Source organism: Athene cunicularia, assembly GCF_003259725.1.
Source record: "Athene cunicularia isolate RWA chromosome 21 unlocalized genomic scaffold, athCun1 chr21_part1, whole genome shotgun sequence".
Taxonomy (NCBI): domain Eukaryota; kingdom Metazoa; phylum Chordata; class Aves; order Strigiformes; family Strigidae; genus Athene; species Athene cunicularia.
The window spans coordinates 6,089,034-6,113,999 of record NW_020799127.1 but is presented as its reverse complement, the minus strand read 5'-3'; the positions used below and the strand labels follow the sequence as shown (position 1 = coordinate 6,113,999).

At 45.7% G+C, this 24,966-nt stretch overlaps 1 protein-coding gene across 6 annotated transcripts in view; it reads left to right on the top strand.

Annotated features, from left to right (window-relative positions):
• Nucleotides 1-24,966, top strand: part of ACAP3 (ArfGAP with coiled-coil, ankyrin repeat and PH domains 3) — a 100,113-nt gene that overhangs the window by 2,545 nt on the left and 72,602 nt on the right. The gene's annotated exons all lie outside the window — the stretch shown is intronic.

Genomic DNA, 24,966 nt, shown 5'->3' with positions numbered 1-24,966 from the left:
AAACTTCTGGCCCCATAAACCTTTTTTTTTTTTTTTTTTTAGCCGTCTTGAAGGAATCCGGGCTATGACAACAAAGACTCCGTCTTAGCTGTGCTGCATTTAAATCAGGCCGTTGCAGAAATGCCCAGGGCTGGAGAGGAGCCTCCACTTTCTGGGTACAGATGCTCCATTGTGCCCGAAGCATCCTTGGCTAGGTGTCCGGATGGGCTAGGGTGTCCTTGTGCTATAAAATAAGGAAGATCAGGGCTCCCATAGCAAACAATCTCCTGCTGCTTTCAACACTCTGCCTGGATGGAGACAGAGGGAAAGCAAGACAATAGCCTGCAGAAGCAAGTTGGTTGACTGTGTGAACAGGGGAAGGAGTTATAAGGGGGTCTCTCCTTCCCTGGAGGCGTTGCTTGTTGCTCCATCTCAAAACCTTTTTGTTTATTAAGTGGAACGGTTTGTATTTTCCTTTTAAGTGCATTTAAAAAGAATTTCTTGGAAGGCAGGGTTGATAGGAAAGGCTGCAGTGGTCTGTTGCTGTGGCTGCTCTGAACAATTGTCATTTTGCGGATGGGTGTGTGGTTGTGTACAGCTGCAGGTAAGGCAGACACCTGGGCACGTGCATCTTCCTTATCCTGGCACTCTGGAATATGTAGGGCCGTGGAAAGGGTCCTCCTTCACGCGTTTTAATTTTAGTTGCCTGCTAAGACCCTGCTCTTTCGTGTTCCAGAGCTGGTTCAGAAAGTGTAATGGACAGTGTCATGTGAGATGACAGGCTGGTCCTATTTGTGTGCCTGGTTGGCATTGGAATCATGGGAGTTTTTCATCTGGAAAAAGTTAGATGCACGGACAGGTTTGCAGAAAGGTACGAAGCTTCTTCTTTAAACCTCTGCTCACTTGGCATCAATTAGAATTTATCCGCCCCCCCCCTTTTTTTTTTTTTTTCTCTTCTGACTGTCATTTTATCCTATTGTGCTGCAGAGCATGTGAACTGTTCAGTGGCATCCTTCCAGAGCTGTGACTTCACTGTCCAGATGTCTCGTTCCACATGGCAGTGACCCTTTTCCTGGTGACGTCAAGATTGATTGATATGTTTATTTATTTATTTTGCCTTTGGTGTGTGTGGGCTTCAGGCCAAGTTTCTTAGTATGCAGGCAACATCATTCTGCTCTGTCTGCTCCATCCATACAAACAAAACAGCTCTTAGAGCACTGTGTTGGACCTTTATCAAAAGCCAGTTATTTAAGCATGGAATTATGAACTATTTCCCAAATGGCCAGACACAGTCTGCCTCTTACAGGGAGAACAAGAGATTAGACTAGAGAAATAAGCCTGTGTGTTTCAGGAGGGCTGAAATATAGGTGGCAGGGGAATATGTAAACTATGAACACCTCAAACACTGAAACAATAGTGACATTAGCAAGCCTATAGCAAAAAAACCACAACCCAAACCAGTAGAATTCTTAAGACTTTCTCAAAGGGTACAAAATTCAACCAGGTTTTAGCCTCCTTATATACTTTTCTTCATCCCTTTAGTTCTTCTGTTACTTGTCCATAATACAAGAGAATTCTTAGCTGCCTGTGAGGGGCAGGACTTCTTCCATAGTGTGTATGCTTACTAACATGTCCCTAAAATCTTACAACTATAAAAAAGGTAGAATGCCATACAAGCTAAACTAGATACAAAAATAAAAGATAGATAAAAATGTGGTGAGAGAAGGTACAATATAATCCACCTTCTCGACATAGACTGAGACAGCAATAGATAAAGTCATTTGTCATAGGAAACATCTGTGGAAGAGGCAAAAATTTAATCCAGATTTCCCATACCAGTCCCTTGGCTAGGAATCACCCTCTCTTTCCTGCTGACACCCACTGCTGCACAGAGCCCCTTTGCGCTTCCCAGCGAAGGGTTGTGCCGTGTGTTACAATTGGCTTATTCTCCTTGACGGTGAGCCTTCGAGATCATCAAATTGTTTCCTGTTATAAAGAGGAAGAAAAAAAACCAATTGCACAGGCATAAACAAACACTGTGTTAAGCATCCCATCATAAGGCTACCAAACTAGTCTACTTTAGCAATCAAATCCAATTACATGTCAAAACACTCCAAATCAATACTCAATATACACTCAATTCATCATTGCTTTCTACTTTATAGGGACCAGTTGCTACAGAGAAAACTTTTTTTTTTTTTAAAAAAGATTTGTTACTTAAATGTGTATAGATCTTTAGATTGGTAGATAAGCCTTATTTCTGTAAGGCATCTTGTAGAGACGTGTATATTCAATTCCAGTAAACAAGTATAATTACCTTGAAAGACCAGTTCTAGCACATTTGACTGCAACCCCAATAGATATTGCAGCTTTCATCTCTCTGACGTGCAGAGCCTCTGTTTAACTAGCAGAAGTCTGGGAAATCTAGGAACACGTTTCTGACTTGTTCCACTCGGTCACAGAAGGCAGTGGTCTGGTGTAATGCAAAGAAGAACCCATTCCTGCCCTTCCCCTTGCAGATTTGTTAGGCAACAGTATGAGATGGGTACATTTGGCTCATTCTTGCAAAATGGGAAGTCCTGGGGCACACTGCCAGCTCCCACGGCTTACCCCCTACCTTTATTCCCTCCTCGCTCCGGGAAGATTCGCTTGGTGCTAAGGGATGGGTAGGGGTATCGTTACTCATTCGGGGTGTAAATTCACTCTAGGAACAGCCATGAGGACAAGGGAAGAGTAGAAACAAATTGCAGAGGTTGGACCTGGCTGTAGCGCTCTGCGGGTCACAGAAAACCCCAGATGCCTCTGTGGTAATTCCCAGGAGGGAGGGAAATAAGTGGTTATTTCCTTAACTAGCATTGCTATTGTAGTTGTTGTTGCTATTAACTAACTTTATTAATCAGACTTGTCGTGAGGTCAGGGTTACCCGCTGCAGCGTGGGCTGCGTGTCAGTGGGGTGAGCCAGGAGGTGCTGTGCTCTGACTGTAGCACAGTGACTCAGATGCCAGAATCTTCTCAGGAGGAGCCCTTACAGCCACCGTGACCTAAGGGGACAGACAGCTAACAGCATCCTGCCAGATACATCCCAGCCCCTGGCCACCGAGGGACCTCTGTGCTGCTTAGCAGGAAAGGCAGACCTGCAGTTGAGGCGGAGGCTACACAAGACCGCGTAGGTGCCCAGATCTGAGGGGTGCCAGTCTTTCTCCACCTCCCCTATTCCTTGCAGCCTCTTGGCTGGCTGTGAGGCAGCAGTGAGAACCTCGCAGGACTCCCTGGAGCAGCACTGTCATCAAGCAGTGACCCAGGGACACGGGCAGAGACGTTTGTTGTAGCAGTGTGCAGCACTGTCTGCACGTTAGCGTGGCTCTCACTAGGCAGAGAAAATTGCTGGCGTGTGATTCTAGCTCCATGAAAGATGCAAGGAAAAAAAAATAATTGTCATTTGCCAGAGGAAGAGGAAAAACAAGTACATTTAGAAAATGTTTTTTAACTCTTACTTGGGTGTTTCAAGCAGAATGGGAAGTATTAAAATTCTTAGTCAAACTGATCTGGCTAAGACTGATAACAGATTGAATTAGACAAGTTTAAAGCTAGCATAACCAGTTTTAATGCATACATGCTGTGTGAATGTGTGTTAGTGAAGGTCTCTGCAGAAAAAAACTTCAGTGGCTTCTGTGTTGATTGATACTGCTCGCCATTGATGTGCTGTTTGAGATAAGCCAAACTTATTAGCTTAAGTTACCTAAAAGCAAATCTAAAATAGCCAGAATGGCCCAAAGAAAGAATTTTCACCTGTTTAACTAAATCAGTTTAACAAAAAGAGCACGTGCATTGATTTGAAATTGTTTTTTGTTACACAAGTCTCCTTATGTAAGCAAGATCCCCGATACTGATTGCAGTTGCATGAAGATACGCCTACACAGAGAGCTTCTTTCTGAATCAAGAGACTACCGAGTACAGTTGCCATCACCTGCTGGTTTAGCTGCACGAGAGAGAAGATATTATCACAAAAGCAGCGTGATATTATCTGTATCAATCATAATACCCATCTTTATCTGTCTATTCTATTTCTTCTCTCTTTATCATTGCAGTTCTAAAGTCAAAGGGTCTGAAGTATGTAGAGGAAGAAGACAGAGCAAAGATGTCACTATATACTTACTTCCTCTCACAGTACCAGCCCTGAGATGCTCTCCCAGTTACAGCAGTCTGTCCTGTCCATCCAGCCCCTAAGTATCTGTACATCAGTGCGGTGCTGTCTGTAGCAGTGAGGCTTTGTTTCCTCTCCTGGCTTCCAGCCTCCCTTTTTCAGCATCACTTTCAAGTGACCCCAAGTCAGTAATACAGAATCGAATCTGGCCTTTCCCCAGGGTTGTACTGGGGCATGGTTTATGGTGGGGTCCATCCCTAATCAGGGTGGCTTCTCCCCCCACATAGGTATTTGTGGTGGTTTGTGGGGACTGTAGCTGTGACAGCCTCACCCCAAGGGCCCTCCTTTGCAATCCAGGCTGCATTACATTTCAGCTGCTCTTGTTTCGGGGGAATCCCATTCACAGCAGGTCACAGCAGGACCCTCACGTGGCACAGGTTTTTTTTTTCTGCTGTAGGTGGTGTCACGGAAGCATATGGAAGCAGAATTCCCTTAATCTGAGCTTCCCTGTCATCAAAACTACCATGTGAATCCTGAAGTACTCAGGAAAAAGCTGCAGTCCTTCAGCCTGCATTACTGTGGGAAGATCTGAAGGCATTTATTCAATGTGTAGTCAGGGAAAATCCCTCGGTATGAGAGAACTGACTGGGCGACAACTGACTTGAGATATCTGGCTTGGCTTTATAAATGGTATTTTATGCCAAATTTTTGGCAAGCAGTTTCCTTAGTAACTTTGAATTGTGAACTGCCTAAGTAGGGTATCCCAAAGGGCCAAGGTTCAGAAGCTAAAACCCTGATCCATCACAACTCTCCAAATCAGAAAAGATTTTTTTAATATATTTTTTTTCCCCCAAGATAAAACTGCCCAGACTTAGAAGCTGTGAGTTTGCAGTGGATATTAAACTCTGAAATACAATCTCTCAGGTTGCTCAAGGGAGCTGTAGCTCATAAGTTTCATGGTGTAGCACACAGACAAAGGAAACCGTGATATTTCGTAATTTGACGATTGACTTTGTTACCAGAATAACACTCCTGTAACACACCTTGCTTCGTAATAGTATGTACCTTGTGAGAACATCTGCAAACTTTGAAATGTTTCTTGTTGTCTAGCAGATGAGTTTCTGAGCTGGAAGTTGCTTGCCTTCATTTTCAGTAGTTGTTCCTCTCTGTTGTCTTTCTGCTGGCTGGGATGTGGCTACACAGAGATGAAAATCATCTGTCTGATAGTCTTCTGACATTTTTCTCTCTCCATGGCTCTCCTTCTGGTCGCCCTGAGATAAGCGTAAAGAGAAAGCTGTTCAACCTGAATGATTTTTGCAGGAGAAGTTTCTCAAAAACTCTGACTGTCACATGCTGAGGGTGCAAGTCTGGACTGTGTTCCCTCAAAGCCTTCCAGAGGGCAACACCACAAGGAACTGCAGACTTTGTCCTGTTAGGATGGCCAAAAGCCACTGAGAAAGCCAAGATTAGGATTTTGCTAGTTGCTAGTTTTCTAAATGTAATAAAGAATGTAAGAGGGTTCAAGTTAGATGGCAAAGCTTGCTAAAAGGGAAAAAGTCAAAAGAGCAATAACCCTGTGGTGGAAGAGGGTAATTAGGCCCAGAGGTAAAGTGACTGAGAGAGATGCTGATGCTAGCTTATCTCTGCTATTGAAATTATCTGTGGGAGAGTCATCCATTCCTCCTCAGAGAATGCCACATGTCTTGATAATTGTGCTTCGTTGGTTGTCTTGGCACCATGCAGTGCCTCTGGATTCCAACCCCGGTCCTCGAAGGACTGCAGCATGGCCAAGTAAGCACGTAGGATAAGAGTTCAATGAAACATTATTTGGCGTAACCTCATTCATGTGGACTCTAGACAGGCTCCTGTTGAAATGTGTGTTACTGCAAAGCCAGCGAGCTTTGCATTCTAGGGATAAGTCAGAGTCCATTGTCACTCACACTGCTGAAGCTCAGGAAGCTGGAAAGGTGCCACAAAGCCAGTTTTGTGGTGATGGGAAATGATGGTGTTGAGCCTTCATCTGAAGGGAACCCAGGCTCTCTGCTAGCTAGAGTGGAGAATCAGCAGTCCGGGGGCTGAGGGCCACTTGCTTTGGCACTCAGTGATTGTGCGACTGAGGAAAGTCCATTTTATTCGTTTCAACAGCTCCTGTTTCATTTTCCTTTGCTAAGAAGAGGGACAGGATGGAAGGGTCACACTGTATCTGAGTCAAGAGCCTGTGAAATAATTAATGTTTTTGATGACAAAGCACCTTCATTAACGTGATGCCATCAGCACTGATTGATCAATCATTTCTGGTGATTCCTTTAGGTAGGAAAGTATGGCATTCCAGCACTGGGCTCTGAGAGGAGGGGGGCTAGAAGGGAGGGCAACCATACTGCTACCCCACACACCAGGGACCTCTCCCAGCCCGCGTGAGGGAAGCCTTCATTTACCATTTACCTTCACTTTGTTATGCCTCCCAGAGACAGGAAGGCGACTGGAGTCAGGCTGGGTTTTGTTGGTCTCAGTGGCATCATCGAGGCTGCTCTCCAGTCTACTGAGGGGGAAGGGATGCCACAGCATGCTGGAGAATCCTTTGCCTGGAGGAGCTTGGACTGGGTGTCTGGCAGCTTCCTCAGGCTGGCCTTCCCTGTGCCAGACATCCTGAGACGGGAGCTTGTTGCACGTTATCAGTGTTATCAGTGACATAGCCTCTATTAATCTTGGTGCTTTTGCAAAGTTTCGCACTGTCAGTAGGGTGTTTCAGCTTTGGCCTGTAATCACTGGATAAGGAATAAAGCTCTGTCTCCCTTGCTAATGCACAGATCAGGGCATTGTACATTCCACTACAGCTCCTGAGTTAGTTAAATACATGCTGGGGGATCTTGCAAGTTCCTTTCTCCGGTGAACCAGTATTTTCTGGTTTGTAGGGCACATAACCTGGGGTTACTAACACAGGTACAGAGAGTTGAGACACCCTGTTCAAGTCATGGAGTGGCTATAAGGAGGCTGAAGGCTTTCAGTTTGGTATTAGGGCTTAAGAGGGTAGCAGGTGAACTCAGGATGGAAAGTGTGTGCGCTGGATTATTTGAGGTTAGGAACAGCATGAAGGCTGAGACCTGTAATCAGAGCTACCAAGAGCGACTTTGGGTCTGGATGCAGCTGTCTCTAGGCTGTGTCTGTCCTGTCTGACATAGTTTGTCAGGGAGCACACATGCCTAGCCCTGGTTCAGATACATGGGGCTGGTGAGAGAGCCAGTTTCCCCACCACCTAGTAGTTTCCTCTAGCCATAGCAAAATAAATTTATGTTAATTCCTGCACCTAAAAGCTGCATGCAACAACCCCATAAAGCCTCAAGTCTAAGCGTCCTAAAATACTCTGTTCTCAAGGAGCAGTGGAAGAGCAGGGATGGGTGGGATGAATGAAAATCAAGCACAAGAGCTTTGGAATCTCAAGCTTTCTGAAATGGCGATGGTCCATTTAAAACCTGGTTTCATAACACTATGAAATTTCAGCCACAGTATTAATTTTTTTTTGCAGCAGCAGCAGGAAGGCCAGTGGAAACATGAGTTTTTCTGGCTTCCTAAGCACTGGCTTTGCTTAAAAAAAACAGGCTACTGCTAGCTTTGAAAGTTTGGTTATCTGGGATAAAGAAAAGAGCCCTAGAAACAGACTTGCAAACCAAGTCTGGTTGAGTTCTGGGAACAGGACAGAATGTTTCCCCGGAGCCGACAGTGCTTGCTTGCTTGTTTGCTTGCAGTTCTGCTTTACATCAGGGTTGTATTCTGATTTCAAACATTTACAGTCATTTCTGACTGCTATTTCCCAAGTGTTTGTTACACACACTGATTGTTAGCTCTTCCCATAATTAATGCGGTTCCAGTCTAATGTAAAGCTTGCTTTCAAAGTGAGGGTGGAGGAAAGGAAGTGAAAAAAAAAAAAAAAAAAAAAAAAAAAAGATTCAGCTCTGTGCTTACATGATGCCATGATAACTTTTCCTGTGGGGAAAGGAAGGGGAACTAAGAGCAGAATTAGTTCCCTCTTTGACCAGCAATTGCAGATGGGGAGGGAGAGGGGGAAGCAGGCTTCGTGGCCAGTATGGAAGGTTGAGATTTTTACCTGCCAGTAGCTTCTAATCAACACTTTATCTTTGATCAAGATAAAGTGGCGGCATTGCAGAGCGAGGCATTGCAGAGCCTGCCTTGTTGAGGTCTTGGAATGGGTGAGACAAGGCATTTGAGCTGCAGAATTCCCTATGTGGAGGATGCTGGAGCACTAGGGAGCTGGCACCTCGGGCCCAGGCCAGGGGGATGGACTGTGTGGCTTAACTGCAGCCCCAGGGAGACGCGTCTGTCTTCCAGGCTGCGTGATGGTGAACTGTGTCTCTGCTCCCCAGCCCACAGCAGCTCGAATGTAAGTGGCCAGCATCTCCCTCTGTAGGACCCCGTAGGACAGGGGGCAGAACTGGGGTGATGAACAATGGCTCCTGTGGACTGCAAGGAGGGTGGAGGCTGATTTCCTGCAACTCCCCTGCATCCATGCCTAGCTGCAGCCAGGCTGGCCCTCAGCCCAGGAGCAGCTGCCCACAACTGCAGTCACGACAGCCATCGTGGCTGGCCATGCACCAGCAAGGGAAAAGCATCACATGCTTCATGTTCTGCCCATCCTGCTGGAAGAAAGGGAGAAGTGTTTCTACTTCTGTTGCAACAAATAAAAAGAGGACAGGGTATGCTGGAGACTCCATTCCTCTAGAAAGCTTAGTCTTTCCGTGTTTCCTAGTCTTTATGTGTTTCTTTGGCACGTGTTTGGTGGTGAGGAAACTGGCTCTGGCACCAGTCCCGTGCATGTGAACAGAGCCTGGGCATGCGTGTATCTGCCCTGACAAACTGGGTGAGACAATACCCACACAGGTCAGAGAAGTACTGAGTAAGCCACACGTGTTGGTGCAGGAGCTTTTTACTCCTCACAGCCACTGCTCCCAAAAGATGAAAATGAGGCAAGATAATTGCCCCTACACAAACCTGTTGGTAGAATGTTCCATTCTTTTCCCCTGGTGGGGTACATGTTTTGGCTTACTGGAGAGGGTTCGTTTTAAAGCAGCGCATCTACAGATCTTTTTATTTTTGCGTGTTGCTGTCTCCTCTGTCTCCCCTCATTTTGTAAAGAAGAGAATTCAGTTCAGAGTCTTTGATTTACAGAAAGGAAGGAAGGACCAGGAAAAAATAGTGGAAAAGTTGTGTGTTCTCAACAGCCCATATCAATCCACCAAATAAAAGGTTAACCACATGCAGTGTGGTACATTTACAGCAGAGTATGCCCACACACACATTATGCTCTTGCCTTGCTTCACCTTATCTGCAGAAGTTTACTTTGCCCATGTGCCAGGACTCTTCTTGAGGGAGGTGGAGAACATTCTGTTGCTGTGATATAGTTAGCCATCACTTAATTCACTGTGGAATAACACACACACACACACACACGTACATGGTCTCCGAGAGTAATCATTCTAGTCCAGAACTTTTACTGGATATAGCGAGGGAATGGCTGAAAAGCAAAGCAGTATATTCATTACAGTGGATTAAAGGGATGATGTCAGAACTCATGGGTGGCACATCCCGGAGTGAAGTGCTCATTCATTCCTTAAATAAGCATAAAGTGGCACAGTCTAAACAGATTATATAATATCAGAGAGTGAGATAATCCGTTCTCTGCATACCCAGTCTGCTTCATCACACTACAACAGGGCTCAATAATTTCCATACTCTTCACTAAATGCTACTGCTAACAGAAAGAGCATGTATGAACATGCATGTAAATGCACACGTGCACGTGCAGTGTTTCCAAGGGTTGGATACGTCTGCCTGTTGATAAGGTAAGAGAATACTTTATGGGAATAAAATTCAGCTGTATGGCCCTCATGTACATGGATTCAGATGCACGGAGATACAGACATGTAGCTTATAGTCCTTCCTCAGCATCCAAGCAGCTGTGCCAGTCTTTATTTAACAGTGCATAGAGGAGACTGACATATGGTTTTGTCTGCTAAATCTCTGACCATTGGGCTAAAAATAGAGTATACTACGTGTTTAGATTTTACTGACATGGTCCACATATATAGCTACAGTAGAGTATCTCCATGGACATAGGGAGCAGCTAAAGGAGATTTATCAGTACTCCTGTGACAAAGAAAAGTGAGGTTATGCAAGTACACACACTTGTGGCTTGCTTTGAGGCCGTTTTATGCCCATGCACTTGAGAAGAATAGCAGCTTAAACATCAGCATGGTCCTGCTACATTTGCAGTGTTGTGGTAATGCAGAAATCTCCATGACTACTTTGAAGAACAGCTATTTAAGCATGTCTGTTGTTCCTGCTCCGTTCTAGCTCAGTGAAACAATGCTGTTTCCCACAGCTCAGTTTCTTTACAGAATATCACCCCTTTGTTCTTTCTGATAAACCCAGGTTTTGGCAGGAAGTATGGGTTTGTCCCCGCACCGTGACCTCACCCCAGGATGTAGGAAACAGCCACTGTGATAGCACTGACATAGCAGGAGGCCCCCTTCCCTTCCCTTCCCTTCCCTTCCCTTCCCTTCCCTTCCTCTTCCCCTCCCCTTCCCCTTCCCTCTTCCCCTTCCCCCTTCCCCTCCCCACACTTCTCTTCCCACTTCCCAGCTTTTCTTGCTTGCCCCATCTGCAGGCTGGCACTTCAGCTGGTGCTCTCAGGTTTGCAAACAGCCTACCTGAAGGTTGGAGGAAGGGAAGGCAGCAAGCTGATGTTTGTAGAGACGCCTGCCCTAAGTATTCAAAGAGTGTAATAAAACCAGTTCTGCCGGCTTGAGTTTAGGAGTTTGGAATAACGCAAGCTCTTGATGTACCACTGACTCATCTGAATTCAGAGATAACACATAAAACTATGGGACGATGCCAAACTAGTAAACAGGACTGAGACTCTGGAAAACTCCAAGCTGATGTAGATGTTGATGGGATGGGAAAAGGCTTCTCTCAGAAGTCAAAATGCTGGACCATCTAGCCTTGTGGACTTTAATCTTTGCTTGTGTTCACCACAATTATTCATAGTTTAATACTCCATACTTCTCTTTTACCTGCAGTTCTGAACTGTGTGGGTTGAGATGTGTGAGATGCCAAGAAATCGAGAAGAAACGGAGGTTTCTAGCCAAATTTTCAGTATGGAGAGTGAATATTGGTGAATCCTACAGGGCTGAACCCTGTTGTTCTGACCCTTGACTGTGCTACAGTTCTTTTTCTGCTGCTGAGGCCCAGTTACTACAATGCCAACTTTGTTCTCCCTTGCCTGGGCCACATTATTTAGTACAGAGGATGTATTAATTTTTACTCCAAGCAGCACTGGTCCCTATTTCCTGACCAATGATTCCCCCTACCCCCAACATTCTGGCTTTCTGTTTGAGTTTGGGAATTTCCTCCTTGTATGTGAGCCCAACCATCCTACCTCCAGAGCAGGGTCCAAGACAACATCGGGACAGTAAGGTTCATCCTGCAAGGATGATCTACTAGCTCATGGTAGTAGATGATGTCACATCAAGGGATGTGACAGTCCATCATATGGCCACAGAGAGCAGATAAGCAATCTGTAGCTGGTAAAAGTCCTGCTAGCTGCACTCAAAAGAATGTCCTTTTCTAAAGCTTGATGATGGAGACACTAATCTTTTATGTGAGAATTAATTCCCCAACCCCAGCCACATCACAACAGTTCTGTTCCCTCTGGAGAGGTGTAAAAGGAAGTCAGAGCTAGAAAAATGGCACCATACCAAACCCTTGAGAGTAATAAATAAAGGCAAGGGATGAGTAGTGTCTAGGACACTTATTCGTATGTCCCTCAGCAAGCTTCCATGCAGCACCAGCTGAAGTCGCACAGCCATGAACTCTCATCCTTTAGAAAAGTGTTGTGTTACTTACTGGTATTGGTACTCTGCGGGAAAAAAACCCACACATTTCATGGCACTGGGACACAGCAAAAAATATCTGGCACCTCTGGGAGGGTGCAAGCAACACCCAACTCTCCCAGGTCAAAGGAAGGGGCAAAGACCCTCCCTTATTGCCCCTGGGTCTGTCAGCACTTTTCAGCACTTCTGCTGCCAGAGAGGGCAAGACCTTTGCTGTGTTTGGCAGGACACGACACAGGAAAAGCCTTTCAGACGGAGACAAAGGGAGCATAGAGGTTGGGGAGCTCCAGTTCTGAGCCAAGGCCCAGGGGAGGGAGAGAAAAAAAGAAACAAGGAGCATTTAGTGCTGAAGGAGATCCCTGCTGGGGGAGGGTGGATTGAGCTAAACTAGGGACTAGGGGAAGTCTCCACAAAGCCTGCTGGAACTTGTCCAGCCCTGTTGGTAAACGGATGCCGCTGAGTTCACTCAGGGAGAAGACAAAACTGTTTGATACAAGTTTTTTGATAAATCCATTTTGCTTGTGAAAGAAAGTAAACAAATGTCATCTGAGGAGTCGCATGCCCACATAATGTGTCTTTCTTCAGCTCAGAAAAGAATATTCCTGTATTCAGTCTTTGCTGCGCAGTTTCCCTATTGCCACTGCAAAAGCTCAGTCCTTGAAACCCAGGAAGGGAGATGCCTTCTGATGAGGAGACAAACAATCTGTGCTCTAAAGTCACTTAGCAAGCTGGATCAAAGTGTGTAGGAAAGAAAAAGTATCACCCATGGGAAAGTGCAAATGACCCACCTGATGAAGTCTTGAGGGTGGAGAGTGTTTGGTCATTAGCATGCCTGCTTCTGGGCTTGCGTCTCACTGGAGTCCTGTCTGTGGAACTTGTCAGATAGGTGAATTAACTCAAGAGGGTCAAACAAGGCAAGTTACTTCTCTCTGGGGGAGACAGAGCAGGCCCAGGTCAGCACAAAGCAAGAGCCAGAAGTTTGGTTCAGGAGAAGTCATCTTCTGGCTGCCAGGCGTGTTGTGGTGCCTCCTGCCTCATCTAGTTTGTTCAGGATGAGTCTCTGGATGATCTTTTCTTCTCCAGAACTCAAAACCCTCTCACGCATCCTTCTTCTGAGTGACATTCCAGGAACTGAACGGCACAGAGTGATGCTAGGAGAGGCCTGGAGAATACCGAATTGCAGGAGTGCAGTTGTCCGTGCAGATTTCAGATAGAGAGACCTCTGTATCTCTTCCTGGACTTTTCTCAAAGCATTTCAGAGACGTGGTGCTAAGATGTACTGCACATGGAACCAAAGAGTTTGCATCCTGCAGCTGTGTCCTTCGGAAAAGCAAGTGTTCAGAACAGAAAGGAAGGTAGAGATCCATTCAGTTTGATAACCAGACAGATTACTAGCCATCAGCAGAAATAGTGCTATGCTCTGATGAGCTGGAGATGGAAGTTGCTGTGGGGTAGTTACCAGATGATCTTTGTCAGGTGCTTTGCCTGTTCATCAGCATTAGTGCGCATGGCTGGCCTGTGGAACAGTCTGCATGGAGAATCCATCACTTTGAGGTGCTCCGCTCAGCGTTTTAGCTGAGAAATGACTTTCAGTGAACTGAAGGGGACAAGAACGGCCTTGAATAAGAAATAGGTAGTCCTGACTGCTCTGGCCCTTAGGATGGTGCCTTTTTAAAGGCAGCTGTCTGATTTACTGTCGATCAGACTGTAGAATCCCCAAGAGGTCGATGTTCCTTACTGGTTTTACCAGAGTTTGCACAGACATCTGCATACTGCTGGTCTCAAACCACCAAAAAGGCTGTGTAGAGAAGAGACACTACCCTAGGGAAGCAGTCTAGTTCAACACTATTTCCTGACCTCATCTAACTAGTCTCACCAAGTCAGTTTTCTAATGGGGTTTTCCTTTCCACACACACTGAAATAGCAGTATTGGAAGATTAACAGTACTATGACATTGTTGGGTTGCTTCCCTTTTCTCTCAAGATTTGAGAAGCTTCTCAAGTACTATGAGCAGAAGTAGGAAATAGTTTGCTGCACCTTCTGTCAGAATTTCCCCCCTAGACTGTAATGATGTCTGGTGAAAGTAAACTGCCTTCTGTATAGCATTTCCTCTCTGCTTTCTGGGCACATTACGATCTGCAGATCAATCAGGGTTGGATGGTGAGAGATCCAGATGCTCAAGTTGCTGTTGTCTGCTTGAACGTTTGGCTGTGGGTTACAAAAGGGAAGCTGGGGGAAACCTGTTATCATAAGATACATTATATAAGGAGTGCATTAACAGAGCTAAGGAAAGATTTCATATTTGAGCCACTAAATCCTAGAGTAATTTAGGTTGAAAGAGACCTCTGGAAGTCACCTAATCCAATGCCCTTCTCAAAGCAAGTCCAGCTAAACCAGGTTGCTTAGTGCCTTGGTTCTACAGAAGCTCAGACTAGCTATCAGAAAATAGTGATGGAGAATTCAGTGTATGAGGAGAGTACTTGGTAAACTCAAATACTTTAATAAATTCCAATTTATTAAGAGAAGCAATACTGGAAAAAGCCTGTACTTGGTATGTATAGCAGAGTGCATAAAAGCCATATCTGTCATTGTGTGTCTTCTGAAGAGAGGTGTCAGTTTTTGCTAAATATTAATGTACCGATTTAAAGGCAGTGGAACACCATGCAACCAAAACATGGAGTCTTATTCATCTTGCTTCAAAACTCTGTCTAAACATACACCTCCAGCCTCTCAGTAGAAGGTTGAGAGCCATAAACTGACATTTAGCATGTTTCAGATGAAGACTTGGATATTTCTGTAGCTGTGCAAAACAATGTGCAAAACATTATGGACACTATTACCAAAGCTAAGCTAAGTTTAGGCACAGAATCTCTTCACCCATGAGAAAACGTATTGGAAATGGTTTTAGGGTTGTATACCTACATCTAGCCTCCATGAAAAACATGAGGGAATACACCACCAAATACCAGGAAAACCTCTGTATTCATGTACTAGTGAAAAACCAGTTTGGGCAATCTGTTTTTCATGTCTTGATGTACTTTCCCTATTTTAATTATTTATTTGGAGGTTCTTGTAGCATTCAAAAGCTGTGCTGAGGCCACCTCTGACTGCTCTTAATAGCAGACCAGCAAGCTGATGTCACTTGCTGGCTGTACTAGTTTACTTTTAGCTAACTAGTAATCCAAACGCCACCTTGCAGCCAGACAAGCCATCAATCTCTTACTGTACTGCCCTTGGGACTTTAGAAGGAGCAAAGAGTTGAGTCTGCTTATTACTTGTAGTTCTGTGGCAGGAAAGGAACCGAAGCTGATAGATTTGGTGGCAAGTTCAAGTGTTTGAACAATCATTGGACATAAAAAAGAAGAAATTTTTCAGCGGAGCCTTTCAAAAAAACAAATGGGAATGAAACAACGAAGGCAGAGATGAGGACCCTGCATCTCAGAATCATTTCAGTGTCACTCACATCATCCAAGCTCCTGCTGTTCTACCTCAGTTTTTTTTCACTGGAGAAAATTCTCTCGTGCTCTCAGAATCAAAAAGCATTGGCACAGCCTTCCACATCTGCATCATGCTTATAGCCATCTGTAGAGAGATTTTAGTCAAGATTAGAAATACAGCTTATTCCATTATCCTGGAATAAAAATAGGAGACGCAAACCACTAAAAACAGCTCTTCTATTGCCATTTCTCCATTAAGCAATTGGTACAGTTTATCCCAAAGATAGATGCATTTTAATGATGAACAAAATCCCTTCCACACTCCTTAGTTCACAAGAGTGTCAGTAAATGAATTACTCTTCACAAAACATAACACGATCCTCAGATAAGGTAATAAAAGCAATTCAATATTTTATTCTTTTTTAAGGTGACTTAAATGTGAGTGGCTTTAAAATTACTTGCATAATCTCTTTTGACCTAGGTTTCTCCCACTTATTCAAAACACAGTGTGGATCTCGGATTGAGCCAGCAATTTCCAGAGGGAGGAGATCAGCAGGGCAGCAGGAAACGGAGTGCTATATGGTTTGCTGAAAAGGGAAGCGAGGGGAAGTACACATCTACCTTATAGTAAGAGCTAATGCTCTGACAACAAAATGGCTGCTGGCTGCACAAAAGTAGCTAAAAAGAACAGGTAGCAGAAAGCATTATCGCTCCGGCGAGTACAAGTAGATCAGACTGGTGTATGGAATTAGCATAACACTTACTATAAATAGATTTATCTGGGCCAGAGTAAATCTCAGCCGTTTTGACCGGAATGACAAGTCACCTCTAAATGAAGCAGATCCTCGCTGCGTTCAGCCACAGAGAACTGGTTGGCTTCAGCCTAAAGGTGCTCAGGGTTGGCGTGAGGAAGGTTAGAGCAGGTCCTGTCACAAAGCCAGGCAGTTCGCCTCCCACTACCTGCCTGCAGACTGGGTTGATCACGCTGAGGATGCAGAGCTCTAACAGACTCTTTGCAAAACAAAACTGAACCGACACCACAGTTCCCTGTGTCGCCCGAGCTCTCAGGAGGAGTTCGAACAAGCAGGCTTGGTTTCTTAGAGGCCAACGGCAGCCACGCTCTCGTGGCCAAGCAGGTCACACTGCCTTTGCACGGTTTCTTCGGGGCACTCCAAACCGTAGGCTTCAAGAGCCAAACAAAGGTAGCACCTCACAGACCGAGCACTACTTGCTCCCTTCCATCCAAATAAAAACTCTTCTCAGCTTCTTCTCCCACCCCACAGCCAGCCTTCCCTCCTGCCGATGACCTGGAGAGCTCTGCCCAGGGTGACACCTGGGGAGGTTTAACCCTCTCCTGATAATTTTTTAAAAATTATTTAATTACAGAAGAGGTAATGGGGTGTTTGGAAGGAAATGAAGAATATAGATAGACATGTATGTATGTATGTATCGCCTTGAAAGAGAGGAAGACCTTGAGTTGCCCTGACCCTCAATTTCCCTCCATTCTTTGGAGCAGGACCTCTCCCAGCCAAGGTGGAGGTGTGGGGCAGTGCTCACCTTATGGCTGGTTTTACTGGTTCCCTGTTCCCTTTCCCCAGCCCCTTGGCCCATCCTAGTGTTTGGCCTTTTGTAAGTTCTATCTGGATGTTTTGCTTTTCTTCTGATTAATGGTTTCCTGTGGGCTTGGAGGAATGTGAGGCAGGAGTTGCGTTCCACTTTGTCACTTCTGAGCAGAAAGGGAAACAGAGATTAGTAGCAACAGGTCTTGGTTTCTGTGGAGGTTTGCAGGCTGATAGCAAAGCTTTAGGAAGGATCAGAGCTACCTTGTGGTGACAGGGCAGAGATTGGCTGCCTTGCTGAAGTGCTGAAAGCACATCGAGCTACAGACCGGGCAGAAATCGTTGCAGCCATTGTTCCCATTTAGCAAAAGCATAGACGTGGGTGCTACCAAATGCAAAGAGCAGCCATCTATTTCTTATTCCAGATGATTTTTATTTTAGATAATCTGAATATGTAGAAACTCTCCACAAAATAGAGCAAAGGCCATGGTTAAGGCTTGGCAAGCAAGCAGAGTGAACCTTCCTGCTGCAGATCTGAGAATAAACTAGTCACTGCACACAAAGAGAGCCTTAGAAATGTGAAGATAAAGAATACAGAAACCAGGATAGTGTGTGTTATTCCTGCATATCCTCCAGGAACATGTGGTGGCTTTGTAGTGCTGTTGGACCATCCCTGTGTCTGGGATGAAGGCAAAGTCCTGTTCAAGCGTTAGCCCATAAGATGGTTCAGGATACGAACTGCCAGATCGAAGCCCTTTTGGTTCTGGGTTGGGTGGAAGGCTTTTTTGGGTTGGTTGGTGTGTCACAGTCACCAGTTCTGAGGAGATTTTGTCAGTTGTTTTCCAAGTCAGGCTTGTGTGATCTCAATGATTGAGAATCCAGGGCTGTGGCTTGGCCTTGACTCAGCCTCAAATCAAAACCAGGCACTCCTCCCCGTGTGAACTCTATCTCCTTGGCCTGCTTCTTTCCAGGACATCTCATTCAGGGCTCTGAATTCTCTTCTTCCCTTTGCAGTGAGAGGATGTCAGCTGTGGGGAGGACGCTGACAAGATTTCCATCGTTGCATACCTCTGTCTGTCAGACCCGTTGGGCTCCCTGCCTTTTGGGCAAGCGTGGGGAATTCTTATAAAGAGGGGTCTTCATAGACTTCTCAATGAGCTGTCCATGGATCGAAGTCTCTAAACACAACCTGCCTGCTATCAGAGGCCATAAACTTAGAGGCCCTTGCCACCATTTGCCATGCTAAGTACAGCCCAGAAGCGTGGCAGGTAGCTGTGTCTGTTTGAAGAGCATCTTTGGCCTGGCGTGTGGTTAGCCTGCGGATCGCTGTCGGATGACCACCATGGTCAGCACTACAGGTGGATGTCCAGCTTGGAGGTACATCTCTCCGGCAGCTTGTATTAGCAGCACGCAGGTGTGGTTTTATTTAACTCAGTGCATAGTTATACTCTCTCTCTTTGAACAAGGCACACGGTAAAGTATTTGTTGATCTGCTGTGTGAGTCTCTCATGGAATTTTCGGAACAGAAATGCTTATGTGTGGAAGAAAAAGCCTTTTTTTGTACAATGTACTGAGAGGCAGCAGTCCTGCATCCCAAAGCAAATGAGGCCTTCATTAATTCAATCAGAAGCAGCTGAATCTCCATTCCAGTGGTCGGAGATGTTCACTTCAGTCATGGCCGATATAAAGAGCATTACTCTGCTCACCGCCTCTCCATTACAAGGTTCTCTCCGATGGGAGAAGGTGAGTGGCCGTGCAGAGCATCTTAGAGGTGCTCTGAACTTGGGGCTTGGGGATGCCTGTCCGAAGGAGGCAGCTGCTCTGCCAGGGATGACATCCTTACACTGGAGTAGAAGTGGCGCACAGTGAACTGGGAGCCCCTGTCCGCAGGGTTAGTGTCAACACCTGGAGTGGTTTGGCTCCAGTTGTTACTATATGGGCAGAGAAGAGAGCTCAGCGGTCAGCAAGGACTTGCAAGCGTGTAGTTAGTTGCTATCTCATTTCCAAAACGAGGACAATGCAGTGCTATCATCTGACTTTACAGAGGGGTTGACAGTTCCTCCCACCTTTGGCTTTTCTCCTCTTCTCTTGTATTCGTACTTAAAGGCCAAAATCCAGATGTTCTAGGTGTAAGGTAGACAGGGAATGGGCTTTCCAGCATTGCCCGAACCGTTTCACCACGCTGTGTGCGTGCTTATTGTTGGGTCCATTGACCAGCTGCAGGCTTGAGAACATCTGGCTTTCTTCCCAACTTCCAGTCTTGTTGGAAGACATATTACTTCCAGCTTGCTTTTGATGATTACCTTTCATTTTTTTAACAGAGATTTTGAGTTATATTTATCTGACGGGCAGTGTGAAGTACTGGATGAGGGATCAGGCAGATCAATTCTATTCTTGGTTTGGGTGTTGACCTTCTGTTTTGACTTCCTTGGGTCACGTTAACTCTCTCATGCCTCTCTTTACTTCTGTTGCTTTTTACCAGCAGTATTTACTTAAACTCACTGGAGGTGTAACAGTCTTTTTCTGTGGCACTGTATAAAATCAAATACATAGGAGTTACAGTACGCTTGGAGAATGCAGTTGCTACTGCAAGTAATGCCAACAATAGCGTCCTTTCCTTATTTTTCTATGGGTGTGGCTTCTGTGTGTATTTTGTAAGCAGTAAGTAGTAGCCAAAATGAGTACAGAAAAACATAGCCCATGGCTTGACTAGTCATGTAAAGATATTAATAACCATGCACACAAAGGAAATCATTAAGGAACAGGCAGTGTTCCTAATTGAATGCTTCTTTCCCATTCATGGGAGGAAGGGTGTGAAATCTTTCTTACGCTTGCCGGTTCTTATTACAGAAATCAGTCATTAGCCCCATTTGTGCGACAGGTTAATCTGCAGTGGAAAGCCAATTCGCAGGGCAGGGCTGGGCGTTCTCTGGAGCTGTGTGAGGAGCTAGGAGTGCAGGTTTGCGGGAACTTTTTTTCCCCAATTTTTATTTTAGAAATGGAATGGGCTGAAGAATTACTCAGAGAAACTCCTGTGATATGAAATTCCAAAGTAATTTTTAATTTGAAAATTCTCATTCCATTTCTAGCTGGGCTTGAGATCTTATTGTGAAACTTAGAAGTCAAAGGAGCTCAGTTTCCAAGTGGTGGAAGCAGAACATATGGCCCGTCTTTTCCTTCCAGAAGGGAATATTCCCAGCCTCAAACAGCGTCCCATGAAGTGTTTGATAAATCAGCACTTCCCAATGCCAAGGCATTCTTTCAGAAAATACTTATTTCTCCAGAAAACTCCCAGGCAGCTCCACATTTAATGTAACACTTCACAAATTCTGTGCCATCCCAGGCTGCAGTACAGTGAGTTAACTCTTGGCCCTAGCGATTGCATAAGCAAAGCCTTTGATGTCTAATCACTCCTACTCAGCCTTGAGCTGTAGAACCTGTTTCACAGGGAAAGGGAGCATTTGTTGAAACACACCAGTTATATCCAGTGCTTTTCAGAAGTTTCTTCAGCCTTTCCTGTCAAGATTAGTGCATCGCTGTATTATCCAGACCTTGTAAATAAACATTAATAGAGTTCTTCCTATAATTCTTTGTTAGATGGGGAATTAATCTTATTTTAGAGCTGATGATCCGAGGCTAGAATTTTAATGATGCTTAAGTGCCTATGAAAATACATGGGTGGCTTGTGAAATTAAAAAAAAAAATCCCTTAAATCCCAATATCGAGTAGACAGGCTGAAGGATATAAAATATCTCGTAAAAACAATGACAAAGGTAATTTTAGCTAGTTCTGCGGGATTTTGCACTGGAAGACGGTAGAACCTTCTGATGACGTGGTGATGGCAACATCGGGAAGCGGAGGGTTTGCGTCCGTGTCTGGCTGTTGCCCTTCAGAACAGGTACCTGGCGAGGCGGAGGGACGCACTCCGTGTTCTGTGCAACTAAAAGCACTGAGTAACTGGGCTTTTGGTCATCCTAAGTCTGCGCTCACACAAAGGTCAGTGTGTCTGAAGAGTTTGAAAAGTTAGTTAAATCAAATTAAACAACACTGGACCAAACGAAAACATTAACATTTGCCTTCTTATATCAACGTAACTCCCAGTGGCTTCTGTGATGGTAATTAAATACCAGGCCAGATTCTGGTTGTGTTTACACGTGTGGAAGTTTGCTGAATTTATTGGGCTGGTATAAATGGAGGAGATTTAGACTAGTGGGGGTGGAAGTGAATGTCCTAAAAGAAAGCCAGAACATTCACAAAAACAAGTCTCATTCAGTCTTGAGTTTGCTTTGTGGTTTCCTTGTGAATCAGAGAAGAAAAAGGGAGTGGGAGGAGGGGAGAGAAAAGATGTTCAGAACCCAATCCAAAACCAACCCCCTTCTCTCCCCCCAGCCAGTATCTCTCATATAAGACATTTGTTTCTTCTGGCAATAGGAGGAAACCTTTCCAGACATTGTCCTCTGAGAACTGCTCAGTATTTGCAGTTAAAAGGGCAGTGCACATATAAAATATGTGTGCACTAAGAAAGAGAGAGAAGAATAACTGTTATTGTAACACAAAGGACAGGTTGTTTTATTTTTTTGGCCCTGAGAGTTCATGCTGTGTCACATACAAAAGTTTGATTTTGTGGAGCGCTTCTTGATCTGTAGGGCATTACCTGTTTAAAGCACCAGACTCCTTCAGTTAATTCCTGCAGTGACCCTGATTTCTGGGTGATGGAGGAACGCGATGAGGCCCTAACACTTTAGGGCTGCAGATGTTTTGCTGAATCCCCAAAACATTGGGTGAGAAAAGCAGTTGTTTTCTTACCTGTCTTCATGAATCGGTAACAAAATTTCTTCCCACTCTACTACGAGAGGCCAAGCTAATTCTTAATCCCCATCCTACTTCTTCAGCCTTGCCAGGGGGGACTGAGCTTCTGGCACTGAAATGATTTTCCTTGCAAAGGGTGCTGCCTGCAAGCTGTTCTCAGGTGCCAGCTTGGAATGTGTCCAGGGAATAATACCTTGAGCCAGCCAGCCCGTGTGTAGTGTTCATATAGAGCACAGAGCACTTGGGGAATTGTTCTGGGCACGCAGCGTGGGGCTTGGTGAGGGCTGAGATGGTGCAGCCCCAACACGTTCCCTGACAGATTCACATTCAAAGCAAAGTGTGGGCCAGTGAGAACCCAGTGCCCGTGGAGCTAGTGATGTTGCGTGTCGTGAGAGCGTCTCGTCAAGGCTACGGACTGCTTTGGAAAATAAGCTTTAAGGCAACATGTTTTTTTTTAAATGGCCTCTGTGGTCTTAGGAGTTAGTCAATTGGCCTTTAAATCAAGTGGGACGATTGGGAGGATTGGGGCACAACCTGCTTTGGGAGATATAAAAGGAAACTAACCAACTAATTCAAAAACACCTAAGAGTGAAATACTGATCCATTACCCTGGGATCTGTGCCATGGCTTGCTTTAAACTGTGCTGTGTGTAAACTGTTCAATAGGATTATTTGGGAGGCCACAGTAATTAAGGGATTATCCAATGAAAGTGGTAGATGCTCTCTCTGCCTTAGCTAATGGGACACTGCTCCTTCTGTGGCTGGGACGGAGATTCAAGGACTGTGTCTCTGACAGGAATTTGCTTTGAAACTGGTGGTTTTAACTGGAACCCTATATGCCGAGGGGACTGGTGCGTCATGCAGAGTTGAAACACGGGGAGTTTGGATCTGCTGTGCAGGACTTCCCAGTGGTTTGTGGGTTTTTTTAATGTCAGATGTACTGTTGTTCTTCCATGCCCACGGGTCCACTTTTTTTTTCAGTAAAAGCTGTTGTGCTGAGACAAGCTTGAAGTTTAGTTTTGCTGCAGAGGCGACGTCGAAAGGGTGGTGAGGCAGGGTGCACTGAAAAAGGCACCACTTTGTTTGCAGGAGAGCGTAGGTCTGAATATCACTGCTCTCAAGGGCAAGAGAGTTCCTTCTGCAGAGAAACGTTTGACATTGGCAGATGTTGGCAAGGTAGAATCAACGGATGGGATTTGTGGCTTGAGGCTGAGGAGGAGGGTGCTCTGCTCTGCTGCTGGCCTTCTGAGATGGCAATGACTTTCATCCCCACGTGTATCCCTGTCTGCAGGCTGGAAGAAGGCACTGACCTCCACACAGCGCTCACTCACTGCACCCCCAGCAGGAGCGGGGAGAGAGAATTGGAAGGGTAAAAGTCAGAAAACTCATGAGATAAGAACAGTTTAGCAATTAAAATTATATTAAAAAAAAAAAAGGTAACAAAAAGGAAAATAACAAAGAGAAAGAAATAAACCCCAACAAAGGCAAGTGATGCAAATGAAAACAATTGCTCACCACCAACCCACTAATGCCCAGCCAGTCCCTGAGCAGCAGCCCCCCGGGCCAATCTCCCTCGAGTTTATTGCTGAGCACGATCACATATGGCATGGGATGTCCCTTGGGTCAGCTGGGGTCAGCAGTCCCGGCTGGGCCCCCTCCCGACTTTTTGTGTACCCCAGCCTACTCACTGGTGGGGTGAAGAGCAGAAAAGGCCTTGACTCTGTGTAAGCACTGCTCAGCAGTAACTAAACCATACCTGAATTATCGTTTCCAGCACAAATCCAAAACACAGCCCCACACCAGCTGCTATGAAGAAAATTCACTCTACCCCAGCCAAAACCAGCACAATGCTTTAGACCTACCTGTGCTCTGAGGGACTGGGGACCGCCACCCCATCTCCCCGTGGCTGCCATTTGTTCCCAGTGAGCTAGAACTAGTCTTGGAGTGACCAACTGGTAGTTTCTGGTTTGGGTAATGCGAGTATGACTGGACAGTCCTAACTGTCCCTATTCCTTGTGGACCACAAATCTGTGAATTCCCATGTCATTTTGCCATTGATTTTTGATGATTATGTTTATCCTAGCAGGTTTCTTCAGATTTCCCTGTTTCAGTAGTATCACAGCACTTCCCCACTTACGGGAGGGTTTGAGCAGCGGGGCCAAAGGCACTTGAACCTCTGGGAGGTGAATTTTCCAAATGACTTGGTATGATGGGCAGGAAACACTTTCAAAAAGCTGGTCACAAGTGTCACAGTAAGGAGTGCCAAATGCCGAATACCTCTTGCAAACCGACTCCTTTTGGGGTTCGCAAAGGAGAATTCTGGGGGTTCTGTGAGGGTCTGGGCCCTGTACTTCCAGCAGAATGGGGCAACTGTGGGTTCAGGTCGAGGAGAGCCAGGAACGTCACCCCTGCCAACGGAGCTGCGCTGACAGCTGTGCTGTGCTGGGAAATGTGAAGCAAAAGCCCTGCGCTGAAAAGCCCAGTGAGGCTTGGCTTTGGCAGAGGGTCGGGAAATCTCACAGAGCAAGGAGAATCGTGGCGAGGCAGCCAAGGGGAACACAGCTCCAGTGTTGGGGCGCACAATGGAGTTCCTGTGGCGGAGGCCACAAGGGAGGGCATTGTCTGAGGCCCCAAGTGAGCCTGGGCTCCACGTGCAGAGCCATTAGCTGCTAATGAGTTCAAAATTCACCATCAAGGCAGAGGACAAGTAGCAATCAGTGCAAGATGATACTGTGCCCGTAGAATAGGCCCTGTGTGGAGCTAATGGGAACAAGAGATGGAGTGTGCGTGTGTGTTTGTGCTTCGGAGGTCAGGGTGACATTTATCACTGCCCTTGCAGCAAAGGGACACCTGCCACTGGCAAATTGGAACGTTTGCCTTCCTCTGTATTTGTGTCTGTGACTTTCTCGCCACAGTCCCTCTTTCTCTCTCTTTTGGCACCTCAGAGACTGTCAAGGGATGAGAAGGGTTCGGAGCTGGGCCAGGTGGGCGACCAGCACCCCCTGATCTGAAACACTGAGGGGCGTAGGAAGCAAAGGCATCAGCTGGTGAAGCCTCATGGCAAAACTCTCTTTGGCTGCAGGGATGCAGAACCAGTGCTGAAGGCTAAATTCCCAGCTGGTGTAAATCAGCAGG